This window comes from Trachypithecus francoisi, unplaced genomic scaffold (assembly GCF_009764315.1).
Source record: "Trachypithecus francoisi isolate TF-2019V2 unplaced genomic scaffold, Tfra_2.0 Lachesis_group16, whole genome shotgun sequence".
In the NCBI taxonomy this organism is placed as follows: Eukaryota; Metazoa; Chordata; class Mammalia; order Primates; family Cercopithecidae; genus Trachypithecus; species Trachypithecus francoisi.
Window position 1 is genome coordinate 3,359,253 of NW_022681461.1, and position 20,833 is coordinate 3,380,085.

The window sequence follows — 20,833 nt, forward strand, 5'->3', positions numbered from 1 at the left end:
ATAGTTATGCAAAAAAGAACTTCACAAGAGAATTTCCAAAAGAAAAATGTTATAGTGAGAAGAATGGCATTGTTTTACAATTTTGCAAAAATTTTTTTCTGCCTTAACAGAAGACATTGGATTCAATTGTATATATATAATACTATGTATCTTACAGACTCAGCAAATCTCTACTGTACACTCATGAGACAATGAAAGTAAATTAGACAAGTCATTCCCAGTTTTTTTTTGTGAGATGGAGTTTCACTCTTGCCCAGGCTGGAGTGCACTGGCGCGATCTTGCCTCACTGCAACCTCTGCCTCCTGGGTTCAAGCAATTCTCCTGCCTCAGCCTCCCAAGTAGCTGGGATTACAGGCACGTGCCACCACACCCAGCTAATTTTTGTATTTTTAGTAGAGACAGGGTTTCACCATGTTGGCCAGGCTGGTCTGGAACTCCTGACCTCCAGTGATCCGCCCGCCTTGGCCTCCCAAAGTGCTGGGATTACAGGCATGAGCCACCACGCTTGGCCCCAGTATTGTTTTGAGAATACTTTTGACCTCATAGACCGTTCTCCTAAAAAAAGATTTGGGGATTCTCCAGGGTTCCCTATGCCACACTTTGAGAACCACTGACCTATGTTATAACTTTGTACTAAAGGAAGTACTTTTCTTCTTATGATTAGTTTTAGGGAAAATATTACTTTATCCTTCACAGAAAAAAATTATTTAATATATTTATTGATTGAATTATGATATACAGTCATAATTTTAAAAGTCAAATTCAGATGTTTCTTTTTTTTTTTTTTTGAGACAGAGTTTGCCCAGGCTGGAATGCAATGGCATGATCTTGGTCACTGCAACCCCCATCTCCCGGGTTCAAGCCGTTCTCCTGCCTCAGCCTCCCAAGTAGCTGGGATTACAGGTGTGTGCCACCACGCCCCATGCCTGGCTAATTTCTGTATTTTTAGTAAAGACAGTGTTTCACCACGTTGGCCAGGCTGGATATTCAGATGATTCTTATACTTAAATGGTCATTTTGTTTATGATTTCCAGTAATAACCAGCCCTAGGAACCTTAAAAAAACCTTCCTTAAAGGGTTTTTTTTTAGGCTGGGCGTGGCAGCTCACGCCTATAATCCCAGTGCTTTGGGAGGCCGAGGTGGGAGGATCACCTTAGGTCAGGAGTTTGAGACCAACCTGGCCAATATGGTGAAACCTCGTCTCTACTAAAAATAAAAAAAATTAGCTGAGCGTGGTGATGCGCGTCTGTAGTCCCAGTTACTCGGGAGGCTGAGGCAGGAGAATTGCTTGAACCTGGGAGGCAGAGGCCGTAGTGAGCCGAGATTGTGCCACTGCACTCCAGCTTGGGCGACAGAGGGAGACTCTGTCTCAGAAAAAAAAAAAGTTTTTTTTCATTATAGGAGAGTAGATATTGTTTTCACCATATGAGAGGAATGACTTACAAATTATTTACTGTCAAAACTTTAACATAGCCATTTCTTTTTTTTTTTTCCACTCCGAGACAGAGTCTTGCTCTGTTGCCCAGGCTGGAGTGCTATGGCCTGATCTCGGCTCACTGCAACCTCTGCCTCCCCGGTTCAAGCAGTTCTCCTGCTTCAGCCTCCTGAGTAGCTGGGATTACAGGCACGCACCACCATGCCCAGCTAATTTTTGTATTTTTAGTAGAGACGAGGTTTTACCAGGTTGGCCAGGCTGGTCTTGAACTCCTGACCTCATGACTCCTGACCTCATGATCCGCCCGCTTTGGCCTCCCAAAGTGCTGGGATTATAGGCATGAGCCACCGCACCTGGCCACCATTTCCTTTTTAAAGTGAATAATGGGATTCCTTGTAAGGAGTGGCCTATCATGGGTGAAAAGATGCTTGAATACCCCATTTCAGGTTATACTGCACTGTTCTTTTGTTTGTTTGTTTTGTTTTGTTTAGACAGAGTTTCGCTCTTGTTGCCTAGATTGGAGTGCAATGGTGTGATCTTGGCTCACTGCAATCTCTGCCTCCCAGGTTTAAGTGATTCTCCTGCCTCAGCCTCCCGAGTAGCTGAGATGACAGGCATGCACCATCATGCCCGGCTAACTTTTTGTATTTTTAGTAGAGATGGGGTTTCTCCATGTTAATCAGGCTGGTCTCAAACTCCTGACCTCAGGTGATCTGCCTGCCTTGGCCTTCCAAGGTGCTGGGATTACAGGCATGAGCCACTGTACCTGGCTCATACTGCACTGTTATGTGAGCAGTACTATTCTGCTTGGAAGCCATTTGCTGTCTATACATCAGAAAGTTTCACTTCCTAAGAAACTTCATGAAATCTATAAGCAGCTTCTTTGAAGATGGCCTTTTGTAATCTGCTTATGACCCCAAATTCTGAAACTGACTAGGACTGATTGCAGCATCAGGAAGGAGGAACTTCCTGCCTCTGCAAGGTTTGAGCAATGTGGAGGTTGGGGCAGGTGCCACCACCCTGGGGCTTAGACTCAGTGAGTTTGCCAGGGACCCAGCTCTGTGAGCTTAACCAATATCTCAGAGTAAAGGCTATTAAGTAGGACACTCTGATCTGGTCTAAACTAATTTTGGCCTGGTGCAGTGGCTAACGCCTGTAATCCCATCATTTTGGGAGGTCAAGGCCAGAGGATTGCTTGAGCCCAGGAGTTTGAGACCAGCCTGGGCAACGTGGCAAAACATCGTTATTACTAAAAAATAAAAAATTAGCGGGATGTGGTGGCACACACCTATAGTCCCAGCTACTCAGGAGGCTGAGGTAGGAGGATCACGTCAGCTCGGGAGGTTTAGGCCAATGAACCAAGATGGCGCCACTGCACCCCAGCCTGGGAGATAGAGGAAGACCTTGTCTCAAACAAACAACACAAGAAAATCCCATTATATTTGGAGTTGGCTGTGTTTCCCTCAGTAGGCAGGTTCATTGTTGAGAGTTGGAGGCTTACCATCTAGCTAATATTTGTGGATGGTTAGACTGCTTTTCCCTGCCAGTCTCTTGGAAGCAGTCAAGGCAACCAGGCCTTTAGTGGAAAAAGGAGAAGAGACAGGAATACCAGAGGCAGTCCCTCAACCTTGGATTTCTCAGCCTCCATAACTGTAAGAAATAAATTTGTTTTATTTATAAAATACCTAGTTTCAGGAATTCTGATATAGGTAACAGAAAATGAACCAATATAGTACCTATGGTCCAAGATCTTTAAAGGGAGCTCCTAGGTCCAATATCTGGAAGAAATGTTACAACTAAATAACAAAAAGATTAAAATATGGGTAAAGGACTTAGACATTTCTCTAAAGATATACAAATAGCCAACAAGCACATGAAAAGATATTCAGCATCATTACTTATCAGGGAAATGCAAATCAAGACCACAATGAGGTACCACATCATGCCTACAAGGATAATTATATATATATATATATATATATTTTTTTTTTTTTTTTTTTGAGATGGGGTCTTACTCTGTTGTCCAGGCTGGAGTGCAGTGGTATGATCTCAACTCACTTTAAAAAGAAGGAAATTTTGACACACTGATGAACCTTGAAAACATTTTAGTACGTTAAATAACTCAGTCACAAAAGGGAAAACACTGTATGATTCGACTTATAGGAGGTACCTAGAATACTCACAATAGGGCAGACAGAAAGTAGAATGGTGGTTGTCAGGGATTTGAGGGACAGGGAGTGGAAAGTCTATAATGGACTTGGAGTTTCAGTTTGGGAAGGTGAAAAAGTTCTGGAGATGGACAGTGGTGTCGGTTGTCCCAAAATGAGAACGTACTTAAATGTTACAGAACTGTGTACACTTGGAAATGGTTAAAATGGGCCAGGCATGGTGGCTCACGCCTGTAATCGCAGCACTTTGGGAGGCCCAGGTGGGTGGAACACTTTGGGAGGCCCAGGTGGGTGGATAACCTGAGGTGAGGGGTTCGAGACCAGCCTGGCCAACATGGTAAAACCTCATCTCTACTAAAAATACAAAAATTAGCTGGGCATGGTGGTGCACACCTGTAATCCCAGCTACTCGGGAGGCTGAGGCATGAGAATTGCTTGAGCCCGGGAGGCAGAGGTTGCAGTGAGCCAAGATTATGCCCCTGAACTCCAGCCTGGGCAATAGAGGGAGACTCTGTCTCAAAGAAAAAAAAAAGGAATGGTTAAAATGATCAATTTTTGTTATGTATATTTTACCACGATTTTTAAAAATAAATGAGGTATTGATACTTCATTGACAATGTAGATGAACCCAGAAAACATTATGACAAGTGAAAGAAGGCAGAAATTGAAGGTCATATGTTGTGGTATGATTCCAATTATATGGAACATCCAAGATAGGTAAATTCATAGAAACACAAAGCAGATTGGCGGGTACCAGCGGCTGGGGGGAAGAGGGAACAGCGAGTGGCTGCTTGATGGGTACAGGGGTTGGTCTCCTTTGGTGTGAAGAAAATATTTTAGAACTAGAGGTGATGCTTGTTACAACTTTGTGAATATACTAAGTGCCTCTGAAATGTGTGTTTTAAATTGGCTAATTTTATATTATGTGAATTTCACCTCAATTTTTTGCAACAGAGACTCCTTCAGGGTGAGCAAAGGCCTGGAAACCAGTATGCAGATAAAGAAAAGGAGAGAAAGAGATAATCGGTGCATGCAGTTGTCAGCTGGCTGGGACCTGAGGAGAGTCACTTCTGGAGGCACCTGGTCTTTATCCCGGTCATCAGGTACAAGGCAGGCATTAATCCTGTGATCCTTATCTGAAGCTCAGGTTTGATTTGTTGTTTTCTTAAGTACCTAGTGTTATCCCCAAGCTTGTAATAATAGTTTCTTAATTGTTACAGCCAGTATCTCACCTTCAGAAGTAAGATGCTTAGGAAACCAAGACAAGGAACTGTGTGTTGCAAATACCATCACCCTGGAGAAGAGGTGGCAGGAAGTGACCTACAGAAAATGGAGCAATAGCCTAGAGCAAGAAACACAGAACAAAAGAGAAATGAGGGGTTAGGTAACCTCCTGGAAGCACCAGCGGGACAAGCACATATTCAGGGGCCTCCTAACAGACTCGACTTCCAGCATCTTCAGATGCGGATAGACATGTGACATAGACATTCAAGACTGGAGAACTCAGGGACTTCTGATTTATATCAAGAAATGCAAAGGCCGGGCGCGGTGGCTCACGCCTGTAATCCCAGCACTTTGGGAGGTCAAGGCAGGCAGATCATGAGGTCAGGAGATCGAGACCATCCTGGCTAACACGGTGAAACCCCGTCTCTGCTAAAAATATAAAACATTAGCCGGGCATGGTGGTGGGCGCCTGTAGTCCCAGCTACTTTGGGAGGTTGAGCCAGAAGAATGGTGTGAACTCGGGAGGTGGAGCTTGCAGTGAGCCAAGATCGCGCCACTGCACTCTAGCCTGGGTGACAGAGTGAGACTCTATTTCAAAAAAAAAAGAAAAAAGAAATGCATACACAGCAGACCTGTGCCTGTGGAGTGGAATTCTGGAAAAGCTCACAGCCCAGAACATAATGCAGACTCCCCCAGCCACAGCACCTTCCAATCCTGAGAAGAGTGCTGATTCTCCATCTGAGCACTCATTCTCCTGCAACATAAGGGGAGAGGATTTCACCTAAGGTTCAGACCAGCATCTCTAAACCCAGCTCCCCACCTCGGCCTGTTGGTGGCACTTGTAGGAGAAGGGGAGATAGTATGAAAAGAGCCACAACTGGAGTCACCTGGACAGGGTGGAGCTTGATGGAAACTGACATTTGTGTCCGTTGGAGGCAAATGTAGAATTTGGTATCTTCCCTAGTGTCAGGCACATGAAACTCTCCAGTGCCCATGACTTTTGACAGTGACTTCAGAGCACATCTGGGAGACCCATGTGGCCCAGGCTTCACACAGGCAGGAGCTCAGCTTCACTCACAGCAGGATTCCTAGTGCCAAGAACACCACAGGTGCATAGCAGATGATCAAAATAATTGTATGTGGCTGAATCAGTGAGGGGTGAGAGAGAGGACTTGATCCTAGCTGCAAACTAAGAGACCTCATTAAAACCTAACGTGGCTGGGCACGGTGGCTCACGCCTGTAATCCCAGCACTTTGGGAGGCCAAGGCGGGTGGATCACCTGAGGTCAGGAGTTCAAGACAAGCCTGGCCAACATGGCGAAACCCCGTTTCTACTAAAAATACAAAAAATACAAAAAACTAGCTTGGCATGGTGGCGGGTGCCTGTAATCCCAGCTACTTGGGAGGCTGAAGCAGGAGAATCGCTTGAACCCAGGAGGCGGAGGTTGCAGTGAGCCGAGATTGCACCACTACACTCTAGCCTGGCAATAAGAGCGAAACTCCATCTCAAAGCAAAAAACAAACAAACAAGAAACACCTAACATGTGAGGTCTGGCACTGTGGCTCAGACCTGTAAGCCCGGGATTTTGGGAGGCTGAGGATGGAAGATTGTTTGAGCCTAGGAGTTCAAGACCAACTTGGTCAACATAGTGAGACCCTGTCTCTGGGAAAAAAAAAAATTACCTGGGCATGGTTACAGTCCTAGCTACTTGGGAGGCTGAGGCAGGAGGATTCCTAGAGCTCAGGAGTTTGAGGTTATGATTGCGCCACTGCATTCCAGCCTGGGCAACAGAGCGACACCCCGTCCCTCTACAAAAACTATATATATATATAGTGTATGTGTGTGATACCAGAAAAAAAAACCTATTCATTGTGGGGGACAAGAGCCTGACTTTGGAGGTGTATAAGCATGGAGTCGGGTTCAAATCAGGCTCTGATCTTTCTGGCTCTGTGCTATGGGGCAGGGCATATTACCAAGCTCAGCCTCAGCGTCTCTACCTGTGAAATGGGCTTGATTCGGTACCTACCACACAGGGCTACTGTAGAACTCTATGAATTAATGTTTGTGAAATATTTAGCATGGTACTCGACACATGGTACTCAGGAAGAAACAACTCTTGCTATTAAGTGCTTTGCACTTTGGTTTCCACAGAGCTAACAATTTTTACTGTCTAGCTTTGTGTCTTTGAGATTTTTGAGCTCTGAGAATGACCTCTTAAGACCCCAACACTTCTGGAAGTGGTCACACTTTGAGCTTTAGTAGCTGGCATATTTGTCAATTAGTTAACAGTGTGCTGCAAGCAAGTCCCTGTAGAGACTGTTCACGGGCATGAGCCACAGGGAGTACAGTGCGAGGTCTGTGGAGGTGGCAGCTGAGGATGTCAACAGGGAAAGCACAGAGTACCAAAGACAAAAGTTGCCCAGGACAGTTCTGTGTTAGCTACCTGGTGGCAGCATGGACACCCAAAGATAGAGCTGAAGACACCTCTAATGCAAGAGGCGGATGCCCCGGAGACGCGGCTTATTCCTTGGCTGATTCCTCAGCCCCGCCATCGTGCAGCTTTGTGACTTCCTGGAGTGCCTACATGTAAGAAGAAAAGTCCCAGGATAAAGAAATGTGGACATTCCACATATTTTAAAAAGAACTGGAGGGATGAAGAGGACGAGCTGTCCCAGTAGGCCCGGGACTGCCCTGGTTTTAACACTGAATGTTCCACATCCTGATAACCCTTAGTCCCAGGCAAATCAGGCCAGTTGGTCATCTAATTGGAGGTTATCAAAGGAGGTTGATTTTAGCATCCTCTTCCCTTTCCTGTTACATTGAGACCATAGGGTGCAATTGAATAAACTTGATTCGATTTCTTCAAAAAAGCCAGAAATTGATCTAATAGGTTTTTTTTTAATTTTTTTTAATTTTTTATTTTTATTTTTTTATTTTTATTTTTATTTTTTTGAGGCGGAGTCTCGCTCTGTCACCCGGACTGGAGTGTAGTGGCCGGATCTCAGCTCACTGCAAGCTCCGCCTCCCGGGTTTACGCCATTCTCCTGCCTCAGCCTCCCGAGTAGCTGGGACTACAGGCGCCCGCCACCTCACCCGGCTAGTTTTTGTATTTTTAGTAGAGACGGAGTTTCACTGTGTTAGCCAGGATGGTCTCGATCTCCTGACCTCGTGATCCGCCCGTCTTGGCCTCCCAAAGTGCTGGGATTACAGGCTTGAGCCACCGCGCCCGGCCGATCTAATAGGTTTTGCTTGTATTTGGTAATTGAATTGGACTGTATACAGTCTGCATGTTTACCTTATTTTCCATTATATAATGATACCAAATATCACAATGATTTTTAAAAATTAATGTCTTTAGTAGTGGATTACTAGGTGTTGAAATGCTTTATAATATACTTATGAAAAGATTTGTACAAACAATTTTATCCTCCACGTGACATTTAGGAAAGTTTAGTCTGGCTGGGCACGGTGGCTCACTCCTGTGATCCCAGCATTTTGGGAGGTCAAGGCGGGCAGATCACCTTAGGTTAGGAGTTCCAGACCAGCCTGGCCAACATGGTGAAACCCCGTCTCTACTAAAAAAATACAAAAATTAGCCCAGTGTGGTGGCATGCACATGTAGTCCTAGCTACTTGGGAGGCTGAGGCAGCAGAATCACTTGAATCCGGGAGTTGGAGGTTGCCGTGAGCCAAGATCACGCCACTGCACTCCAGCGCAGGAGACGGGGTGAGACTCTGTTTCAAAAAGAAAGAAAAGAGAAGAGAAAAGATGAAAAGAAAAGGAAAGGTTTAGTTTGAAACTCCGTTACTGAAAGTTCTTTGGGTTGGAGGAGGTGGGAGGCAGTATCTTTTTGCTGTTATATTTCTTATACTCCAGTGTCAGTGAAACTACATCATCCTTTGTAAAATCAATGAAATCCCTGTCAATTTATCTGATACTTTATCATCTATAATTTTTCAAGACATCTATTTGGTTGAAGTGCCTTCATCAATTGATGGACTGTACCTCAGTCTGGTTTGGCAATTTATATATTATTTTCATCTGAGTTTATCTTCTGTGTTTCATCGGCTTCACTAGGGTCCGTGGTTCTAGTGGATGACAAGAAACCCCAATCTTCCATACAGGGTGCAATTTGGCCATTGGTTTTAACTCAGGTCATGGCATAGCAGTTGCATTTCTATGGAAACAAAGCTAACCTTGGAAATGGACTCTAATCAAAGACTCACTAACATCAAACAAGTCATAACCACATTAAGTAATGACTTAAAGGCAAAAATCAATAGTAATTCACTTTGAGCATTTAAAGAGTCAGGCTCTCAGTCACTGTCTTTGAGATTATGAAAGGATAGCAGAAAACAGCTCATTCAACTGCCTTATTTAATAGATGAGCTCACAGAAATGAAGTAACTCAGTCAAAGTGACATTGGTTTTCATGGCTAAGTGCAGGAACTGGAAAATAATGGGAGTATTGTTAGAAATTACAATAATATTGAAATTTGACTTCAAGCTAATGAGTCAAGTATGAAGATATTAACTTCACAAACTCAATAGCAAACATGTCCTAAGAGAAAAGACAATTTTATTTAGCACTATCTTTTTTTTGCAAAAGATTTATAATAAGATAAAGAAAATAAAGTTTGTCTGCTAAGAGAACAATGGATTACTTCCATAATTTCTTGAACAACTGTAATGAAGCCAGAGTATCCCAAGCTTCCCTAGCCTGAAACAGTCTACCACATGAACGTGAGGCTGTAGCCTCACACCTCTGAGCACCTCCTCACTATCCACATCTGCTCATGGTGGGGTTTAGTCCCTACCCAAGTGTCACCCTAGTCTTGCCCATGAGGACATACACAGTGGACTCAAGTGCCAGTCCACCTGTATTTTTGGGCCTTTCTCTCATGATGGTGGCTTTCGCTGTGATGCTCCCATGCCCTTCGAGCCCTGAGTGCAAGGCCAAGCTGCCCCACAGCCCCCTAGCTGCTGCTCAGTTCCCCACCCCACAGATGGGAGGTATGCTCCTCCCATTCTGGGTCTCAGTAGGTCACCTGGGCCCTGGTCCTCTGAAAGCCTATTGAATACAAGTCAGTAACACAAGACTGTTTTATTCACTACCCATACAATTCAAGAAATCCAATTTGCGAGCCAGTATTGACTTGAGGCCAAAACCTCCAGGGTCATTCTGCCCCAGCTTGAATCCTGGCACCACTTATTGCTATGTGATCTCAGATGCCATAACCAATCTCTCTAATTCTGTTTCCCTGCATTTAAAATGCAGACAATGCCCATGGTTTGCCCTAATGACTCAATGACTGTGTATTAAAGGGCTTATTATTGGCCTGTCATGTCTCAATAAATGTGCTACCGTTCTTTCTCTGTGTTGACCCTGGATGTACAATTGCAAATAAAACAAATACTTGTCTTCAGGATGCTTGCAGTCTAGTGGGCCAGTTGGATTTATTTCAGTTCAACCATTGGCTAACAGATGAACAATAAAAAGTATTGTCAAAAAGATGAACATCCAGAAAGAGTCTATTTGGTATACAGATAATTGTGATAAATACACAAAAATATGTGCACAGGGTAAAAAGTAACAGGGAGAGTGACCAGGAGACTTTAAAATTATAGTAATGTGATCCAGGCTACATTGACTGGCACTTTCCAAACACTCTCCACAGGGGAACCAGGATGGGATCAATCCTAACACCTTCTCACTCATTCAACTAAGGCAGTGAGGAATGGGAACAGACAGAAAGGGGTGGTTTAAGCCAGCACTCAAAGTGTTAAAATCAAACCGGTGGAAAAGGATCAGCTGACCAGGCTGAAGGGAAACGCAAACTAACCAAACTAACCAAAGGAGGTGACACAATGCTCAGCGAGTCAACAGCAAGAAGACAAGGGTCTTGGCTGTGGCTTCCACTGGAGTTCGGAAGTACGGAATTTTCCTCCTACACAGTGGCCTTCAGTGTTGTGCTTGTTGATCCTTAAAAGAATGTTGGTCAGGTGCAGTGGCTTGTGCCTTTAACCCCAGCACTTGGGGAGGCCAAGGCAGGAGAATCCTTGAGGCCAGGAGTTTGAGACCAGACTGAGCAACAAAGTGAAACCAACCTTGGCTCTACAACAGCAACAACAACAAACTAGCTGGGCATGGTGGTGCACGCCTGTAGTCTCAGCTACTCTGGAGGCTGAGGTGGGAAGATTGCTTGAGCACAGGAATTTGAGGCTGCAGTGAGCTATGATCATGTCACTGTACTCCAGCCTAGGTGATAGAGTGAGACCCTGTCTCCTAAGGAAAAAAAAAAAATGTTAACAAACTGTTTAACACCCCCTGTACACTTTTAAGTTGACATTTAAGTTTACCATTAGTTTGTAGATAAAGAGTGTATTTTCCAGGATATTGTAGACTGGCTTTCAGTATATTTTTGTCAGACTTTTGAGGCCGATTTGGCTCTTTTGCTTAATGGAAAATGGGCGTGTTTAGGTCTCAGGGTATGCTCATGAGCAGGCCGGGATGGGTGGGAGGCTTTGGTGAGGTGGCAGAAGGGTGATTGGACTGGGAGGAAAAGAGGAACTTGGAGAACAGAGACACTTCAGGGAGCAGGTTAGCTGTAAGAAAAAGTACACGCTTAGGACGAGGGCCTGGAAATTGGTCATCTAAAAGCTATCCATGGCCACGTAACCCCTGAAAAGTCTTTCCACATTACAAGGGGTATACGTACCCTAGTTTGAACACCAACGCTTACGTTCTCTCAAGTTCACAGTGTGTGCCAGGATTGAGTGAATTAAAAAGTGTAGCATCAGGGTAGACAATGATAGTAGTGCTAGGCAAAGTTACTCAAAACTTGGACACAAAGTAAAGAGATTCCACTTCCATCAATGTCATGCTATAAGACGACTGTCTGACAAACCCACCCAACGGTCTTCTGACTCAAAGGGTTTTGACTATTTATTTTTGATATTATGACTGATTAGGCTCAGATATTTTACAACCCTGTAAAGTTAGAAATTGTGTCCTAAGAAACTGATGAGTTGGTTTTCTTTTCCATGGTGGAAAAATGAGAACCCCCAACTGCTACAGTTTGATTGCCCAATAGGACATTCACTGGGGCTACATCTAATGTACTGACATTAATTCATCCTTCCATTTTGTTCACACTGACTGTAATAATCCTAATTTTTCAAATTCTGTTTTGAACCTGCTTTATGGGTTCCCTTATTACTGAGATAAATAAAATGTGGGCATGTGCTCACTATCTCTTGGGTAAGATTTTTTGTTTGTTTGTTTGTTTTTGTTTTTTGAGATGGAGTCTCACTGTGTTGCCAGGCTGGAGTGCAGTGGCGTGACCTTGGCTCATGCAACCTCTGTCTCCCGGTTTCAAGCGATTCTCCTGCCTCAGCCTCCTGAGTAGCTGGAATTACAGGCATCCACCACCACACCTGGCTAATTTTTGTATTTTAGTAGAGATGAGGTTTCTCCATGTTGGCCAGGCTGGTCTCAAACCCCTGACCTCAAGTGATCTGCCTGCCTTGGCCTCCCAAAGTGCTGGGATTACAGGCGTGAGCCACCGCGCCCAACAAGATTATGTATTTTTTTTTTTTTTTAACATTCAGAGAACTATATGTTGACAGAAATCTAAACAAAGTGTCCAGAAGGTGCAAGGAAAGGTTTTGCAATATGGAAAGGGAAACTTGGAGAAGACCTGGTGGAGACCATACTTGAGCTGAGTCTTAACAGGAATTAGACAAATGGCTGGAGGAGAAGGAGAAAGAGGCTATTTCAGACTGAGGGAGCCTCACATGTGATGGGAGCCCAATGACATGGGTGTAGAAAAATGCCAGGAGAGAAGGCTGACAGGTGGGCAGAGGCCAGAGCCTGAGGCATTCATGTCATGCTAACGCGCCAGAGGCTTTTCCTTCATGAAAATGGGATATCTTGAAGAATTTTTAGCAAGAAAGTGACGTAGTAAGATAGATTTGTATTTCAGAAAGACCATTTTTTTTCAAACTTTTAGGTTTAGGGGTACATGTGCACGTTTGTTATATAGGTAACCTAGTGTCATGGGGGTTTGTTGTACAGATTGTTTTGTCACCCAGGTACTAAGCCTAATACCCAATAGTTATTTTTTTTCAAATCCTCTCCCTCCTCCCACCCTCCACCCTCAAGTAGTCCCCACTGTCTCTTGTTCCCCTATTTGTGTCATTGAGTTCTTATCAATTAGCTCCCACCTATAAGTGAGAACATGTGGTATTTGGTTTTCTGTTTCTGTGCTAGTTTGCTAAGGATAATAGCCTTTAGCTCCATAAGTGGTCAAGCAAAAGATATGATCTCATTATTTCCTATGGCTGCATACTATTCCATGGCATGTATGTACCACATTTTCTTTATCCAGTCTGTCATTGATGGCCGTTTAGGTTGATTCCATGTCTTTGCTATTGTGAATAGTGCCACCATAAACATACATGTGCATGTGTCTTTATGATAGAATGATTTATATTCCTCTGGGTAATATACCCAGTGATGGGACTGCTACGTTGAATGATAGTTCTGTTTTTAGCTCTTCAAGGAATTGTCACAGTGCTTTCCACAATGATTTGAACTAATTTACACTCCCACCAACAGTGTAAAAGCATTCCCTTCTCTCTGCAACCTTGTCAGAATCTGTTATTTTTTGACTTTTTAATAGTGGCTATCCTGACTGGTGTGAGATGGTATCTCACTGTGGTTTTGATTTGCATTTCTCTAATGATAAGTGATATTGAGCTTTTTATCATATGTTCATTGGCCGCAGGTATGTTTTCTTTTGAAAATTGTCTGCTCATGTCCTTTGCCTACTTTTTAATGGGGTTGGTTTTTTTTTCTTGTTGATTTGTTTGAGTTCCTTATATTAATAGAGGCTGGATATTAGACTTTTGTCAGATGCATAGTTTGCAAAAATTTTCTCCCATTCTGTAGGTCATTTACTCTATTGATAGTTTCTTAACTATGTAGAAGCTCTTACATTTAATTAGATCCCATTTGTCAATTTTTGCTTTTGTCACAATTGCTTTTGGTGAGAAAGACTAATTCTGTGTGAAGAGTACATGCATAAGTGGAAGTGAACCCAAAGATATACAGCAAACTACTGAGAAATTGGAAGGCTATGAACTAAGGCAGTAAGCAGGCATAGAACAATCTGACTTTGATGTACGAGTGGTGAAAGAGATAGGAGGTGAGAAAGGGTATAAGCAAGATTTGATCATTGACTATGTGAGGGTGACAAGGAAAAAGAGGAGTTGACTTACATCAGCAGTTCCTGCTTCTGGCATGGAGACGGTTGTGAAGACAGTTGTGAAGACTACAGGGACAGCAGGCAGCATGCTGCATACATTTCTAGCATGTGAAACAGAAGTAGGGCAAGGAAAAATGTCCTTACATTCCTACTTTTTACATGATTCACACACATTGTAGAATAAACCCTTTGCCTGGGTCACTCAAAATTCCACCTTATTATTATTATTATTATTACACTTTAAGTTCTAGGGTACATGGGCACAATGTGCAGGTTTGTTACATAGGTATACATGTGCCATGTTGGTTTGCTGCACCCATTAACTCATCATTTACATTAGGTATTTCTCCTAATGCTATCCCTCCCCCTGCCCCCCACTCCACAACAGGCCCCCATGTGTGATGTTTCCTGCCCTGTGTCAAGGTTTTCTGTCCTTGTGATAGTTTGCTCAGAATGATGGTTTCCAGCTTCATCCATGTCCCTACAAAGGACATGAACTCATCCTTTTTTATGGCTGCATAGTATTCCATGGTGTATATGTGCCACATTTTCTTAATCCAGTCTATCATTGATGGACATTTGGGTTGGTTCCACGTTTTTGCTATTGTGAATAGTGCCACAATAAACATACATGTGCAGGTGTCTTTATAGTAGCATGATTTATAATCCCCCGGGTATATACCCAGTAATGGGATCATTGGGTCAAATGATATTTCTAGTTCTAGATCCTTGAGGAATCACCATACTGTCTTCTACAATGGTTGAACTAGTTTACACTCCCACCAACAGTGTAAAAGCATTGCTATTTCTCCACATCCTCTCCAGCATCTGTTGTTTCCTGACTTTAATGATCACCATTCTAACTAAAATCCCACCCTTTTTATAAAATGTTTGCCTGGTCCATCTGACTCTGAATCATCTTGGTATGTATAATTGCCAAATATACTTTTTTTTCAGATGGCAATTCACATCTGCCTTTTAGCCTAGTGCTGAATGGAAGGCAAATAATTGAGGAGGTTCAGTAAGGATAGTTCTCCATGAAAAAAAAAAAGCGCCAACCAAACTGAATACTCTCAAATAGGACTCATTATGCACTGCAAATACTGAAAACAAGTTTTGATTAGAACTTTATCTTAAACTAAAATCTGTTGCTAGGCTTACCCTTGTAATCCCAGCACTTTGGGAGACCAAAGCGGGCAGATCACCTGAGGTCAGGAATTTGAGACCAGCCTGGCCAACATGGTGAAGCCGCATCTCTACTAAAAATACAAAAGTTAGCCGGGCGTCGTGGTGATCCCAGCTACTCAGGAGGCTGAGGCCAGAGAATTGTTTGAACTCGGGAGGTGGAGGTTGCAGTGGACTGATATTGTGCCACTATACTCTAGCCTAGGTAACAGAGTGAGATACCGTCTGAAAAAACAAAAAAATCATCTGGGTCTGGTAGTATGCGCCTGTGGTCCCAAGCTATTGGGAAGCCGAGACAGGAGAATTGCTTGGGCCCGGGAGGCAGAGGTTGCAGTGAGCCAAAATCGCACCACTTCACTCCAGTCTGGGTGACAGAGCAAGACACCATCTCAAAAAAAAAAAAAAAAAAAATTATCTGGGTGTGGTAGTATGCACCTATAATCCCAGCTACTTGGGAAGCTGAGATAGGAGAATTGCTTGAGCCTGAGAGGCGGAGGTTGCAGTGAGCCGAAATTGCACCACTGCACCCCACACTCCAGCCTGGGTGAGAGAGCGATTATTCCATCTCAAAATAAAAAAAAAAAACTGTGAAAATAAGTTTATCTTAACATATTAGGTTATAATTGCAATTACAAAGTAGTGCTTGGAACAAACAAAACTAAGTGAAATGTGTTTTAAACATTTAGACAATTATCGTAAGACAGTCTGATATCCTTTCACACAGGGAACAGCAGACAGGTGCAGAAAGAGCAACAAAGATACCATGTGACCATGTGGAGGTATTGCTTTATACACCTTGGCTGGGATCTGGGCCATGCAGGTGCCAGCTCTGGATTTCCTTCCCAGCAGACAACTGCCAGTACAAGGAGACTCACATACATTATTGAACAACTCAATTGCATCATACTTTTAAAAAGATTCAAATTATATATAAAAGTGATGAATTCAATACCATTTACCCCTTTCTGTTGATTACAAAGTGACCACACAAGGGAATATTTAGGGTCGTGTGGTGATAGATGCATAACTCTACCTATTTCTCTTGAACTCCTGGTCTCAAGTGATCCTCCCACCTCGACCTCCCAAAGGCCTTACAGGCCTGAGCCACTGCACCTGGCCCATCCATTTGTCAAAATCCACATTAACTATACACTACAGAGAGTTAACTTTATGCAAAGTAAAGTGGGATCTTAGGATAGAATGGCTGGTAGGACAAATGAACTTAATTATATTACAAAGGTATTTTATAACCTCACCAGAGTGAATGGGGAAAAAATAAATTGATTTGAGTAAATAAATAAATAAATAAATAAAATTTTGATTGATTACTCAATTTATTTGTGTAAATAAAATAGAAATTGAATTGATTTGGAAAACTGTTTTGACTGGCTATCAGGATAAAGACAAAAAGAACTGTACATAAACACTATAGTTGGAAAACTTGCTTCCACAGAGTTAGAAATTCTGAAACTACATGTATTGTTAACATACACACACACTCACATAAGTAGAGAGAGAGAGAGAGAGAACACAGCACCCAGATCCATATCATTGCTGGGAGAATTAAGTGCTGCCCATAGACTCAGAAAGGACAACTGGAAGCTTGTGCATGGTCTCTTGTGGACTCGGCTGCCTCTTACCTTTGCTGATTTTCTTTTTTTTTTTTTTTTTTTTTTTTTTTGTTGAGACGGAGTCTCACTCTGTCGCCCAGGCTGGAGTGCAGTGGCCAGATCTCAGCTCACTGCAAGCTCCGCCTCCCGGGTTGATGCCATTCTCCTGCCTCAGCCTCCCGAGTAGCTGGGACTACAGGCGCCCGCCACCTCGCCCGGCTAGTTTTTTTTTTTTTTTTTTTTTTTAGTAGAGACGGGGTTTCACCGTGTTAGCCAGGATGGTCTCGCTCTCCTGACCTCGTGATCCGCCCGTCTCGGCCTCCCAAAGTGCTGGGATTACAGGCTTGAGCCACCGCGCCCGGCCACCTTTGCTGATTTTCATCTGTATCCTTTCACTGTAATAAACTGTAACTATGAGTAAAATAGCTTTTTGGGGTTCTTCTAATGAATCATTAAACCAGAGAATAGTCTTGGGGATTAAAGACTCTCAGTTATTAGATACCCTATTTTAGCATTAAGTTTAACCCAATCTTAATATCCAGCTTTCTGTAATCCCAGCACTTTGGGAGGCCGAGACGGGCGGATCACGAGGTCAGGAGATGAGACCATCCTGGTTAACACGGTGAAATCCTGTCTCTACTAAAAAATACAAAAAACTAGCCGGGGGAGGTGGCGGGCGCCTGTAGTCCCAGCTACTCCAGAGGCTGAGGCAGGAGAATGGCGGGAACCCGGGAGGCGGAGCTTGCAGTGAGCTGAGATCCGGCCACTGCACTCCAGCCTGGGCGACAGAAAGAGACTCCGTCTCAAAAAAAAAAAAATCCAGCTTTTAAGACCAGATGATTAATTTATTTAAAGCGAAAAATCTCAACAAAAGTATTAAATAGAAATCAGCAAGGAGGGGAACAATGGCTCACACCTATAATCCCAGTACTTTGGGAGGCTGAGGTAGGAAGATTGCTTGAGCCCAGGAGTTGGAGACCAGCCTGGGCAACATAGTGAGACACTGTCTCTACCAAAAATAAAAAAGGTGCCAGGCATGGTTTTATGCACCTGTGGTCCCAGCTACCCAGGAGGCTGAGGTGGAAGGATCACTTGAGCCCAGGAGGTCAAGGCTGCAGTGAGCTGTGATCGCGCCACTGAACTCCAGCCTAGGTGACAGAGCAAGATTCTGTATCAAAAAAAAAAAAAAAAAAGCAAATTGAATTTCTCCTCTTAGGAAAAAGAACTGTATTAGCATATATTACTCTGACATAGCTGATACGGCAATATCAACCATCAAAGATATAATGGTATACTTATCTGGTATAATTTATAAATTTGCCTCAGTAGAATCACAGCTTATTCTGTAGTTAAATATATACACTGCTAGTATTATAGCAAACTTTAGTGGCTTTTGTGATAAAGAAAATAAACTTCAAAAACTTTCATTATTCCCTCTAGAATAACTTTATTGTGAGTCTTTTTAAGAAGACAGTCCAGGCTGGGCACAGTGGCTCACACCCCTAATCCCAGCACTTTGGGATGTTGAGACGGGCAGATCACTGGAGGTCAGGAGTTAGAGGCCATTCCAGCCGGCATGGTGAAACCCTGTCTCTACCAAAAATACAAAAATTGGCTGGGTGTGGTGGCAGGTGCCTGTAGTCCCAGATACTCGGGAGGCTGAGGCACCACAATCGTTTGAACCCAGGAGGCGGGGGTTGCAGTGAACTGAGATCGCACCACTGTACTCCGAACTGAGCAACAGAGAGAGACTGTCTCAAAACAGAACAAAAAAAGTCTACAAAATTTTCTGTTTCATGGATACAGGAATCAGAAAATGATACCCAAGCTCATAAGTGGCATAAACATAATACTCAAACAGCATGACATAATGCATACATTCCCTTTGTGTTTTGAAAACTATTATTTAAAACAATCATTCAGAAAAGTAGACAAATCTGGCTGGGTGTAGTGGCTCACGCCTGTAATCCCAGCACTTTGGGAGGTCGAGGAGGGTGGATCACCTGAGATCAGGAATTCAAGAACAGCCTGGCCAACATGGTGAACTTGTCTCTACTAAAAATACAAAAGTGAGTCATGTCGTGGCATGCACATGTAATCCCAGCTACTCGAAAGGCTGAGGCAGGAGAATTGCTTGAACCCGGGAGGCAGAGGTTGCAGTGAGCCGAGATCGAGCCACTGATCTAGGCTGGGCGACAAGAGCGAAATTTTGTCTCAAGGAAAAAAAAAAAAAGGCCAGGCCAGCATGGTGAGTCCGAGGGGGGCGGATCACTTGAGGTCAGAAATTCAAGACCAGCCCAGTCAACATGGTTAAACCCCGTCTCTACTAAAAATACAAAAATTAGCTGGGCGTGGTGACGTGCACCTGTAATCCCAGCTACTCCACAGGCTCAGGCAGGAGAGTCGCTTGAATGCGGGAGACAGACGTTGCAGTCAGCCTAGATCACGCCACTGATCTAGGCTGGGTGACTGTAGCCCGGGTAACAGAGCGAGACTCTGTCTCAAATAAAAAGTAACAGTCAAAGACTTCTGCAAAGTGTGTGTGTGTGTTTGGGGGTGGTGGGTGGGAAGAGAAAGAGAGGCTTTTTTTTTTTTTTTAGACGAAGTCTCACTCTGTCGCCCAGGCTGGAGTGCAGTGGCACCATCTCGGCTCACTGCAACCTCTGCCTCCTGGGTTCAAGTGATTCTCTTGCCTCAGCCTCCCAAGTAGCTGGGATTACAGGTGCCCACCACCACGCCTGGATAATTTTTGTATTTTTAGTAGAGATGTGGTTTCACCATGTTGGCCAGGCTGGTCTGGAACTCTTGACCTCAGGCAATCCACCCACCTCTGCCTGCCAAAGTGCTGGGATTACAGGCGTGAGCCACCCAGCCCGGCCTGAAAAAATTCTTAAATGAAATAACTTTAATTCAATTAAAATTATTAATCTTGTTAATAGAAATTTTATTCTTTTTTCTATTGATGTTTGTAAAAAGATCAAAATATATTATTGTTTTGTAGCCTTTTCTTTTTTTGTTTTTTTGAGACAGAGCCTCACTCTGTCACCCAGGCTGGAGTGCAGTGATGCTATCTTGGCTCACTGCAACCTCTGGCTCCCAGGTTCAAACTATTCTCCTGCCTCAGCCTCCCGAGTAGCTGGGATTACAGGTGTGGGCCACCAAGCCCGGCTAATTTTTTGGTTTTTTTTGTTTTTTTTTTTTTAAGTAGAGACAGGGTTTCACCACGTTGGCCAGGCTGGTCTCTAACTCCTGACCTCAGGTGATCCAGCCGCCTCGGCCTCCCAAAGTGCTGGGATTACAGGCGTGAGCCACTGCACCAGGCCTCTAGGCTTTTTTATACTTCAGTATTACGTAAATATCTTTCAAATTAAATAAACATAAAAAGCCAGGCTTTTCCAACGGTGTCCTACACATTCTGCAAGATATTAATCATGTTTCAGGAATAAAAAGTGTTGTGTTCAAGTACGTTTGGGAAACATTGCTATTATATTATTTTCTTCTTGGAGAATCATAGAAAAACTTGAGAGGTTGGTGGGTTGGCGCAAACCAAGACCAAAACTGTACTGCAATCACTACCAAACCCCCCCGAGTTTGCTCCTCCCCACGTGCTAGGCTCAGTCCACTCTCTCCGGAAAAAGAAATCGGGGGGGGGGGGGGTCTCGAGATGACGTATTTCCCGCGCGCCGCGAAGTCCTGACGCCAAGGCGCCAGTCGCGAGGTGAAGGCGGGGTCTGAAGTGGGCGCGGCGTCGCTAGAGGCTACTCAGGCGCGGGACCCGTTCTCGAGGCGGGAGCCGGGGTGCGGGGCGGGGCCTCCTGCCTGGCGCCCGCCTGTGGGGAGGCGGGACGGGGCACAGTTGCTTGACCATCCAGCCCGCCCCTGACGCCGCCGGCAACTGCGAGAGTCGGGGTCGGAGCGGTTTGCTAAGTGGTTGGTTCCT

General features: G+C 44.0%; 1 long non-coding RNA gene across 1 annotated transcript; it reads right to left on the reverse strand.

The window, feature by feature from the left end:
- Nucleotides 1-3,935: 3,935 nt before the first annotated feature.
- Nucleotides 3,936-19,327, reverse strand: LOC117098309. Its single transcript, XR_004443325.1, has 3 exons — nucleotides 19,280-19,327; nucleotides 9,573-9,578; nucleotides 3,936-4,012 (listed from the first exon to the last, which is right to left on the reverse strand). It is a non-coding gene; the product is annotated as an uncharacterized LOC117098309 (long non-coding RNA).
- Between the last annotated feature and the right edge of the window lie 1,506 nt (nucleotides 19,328-20,833).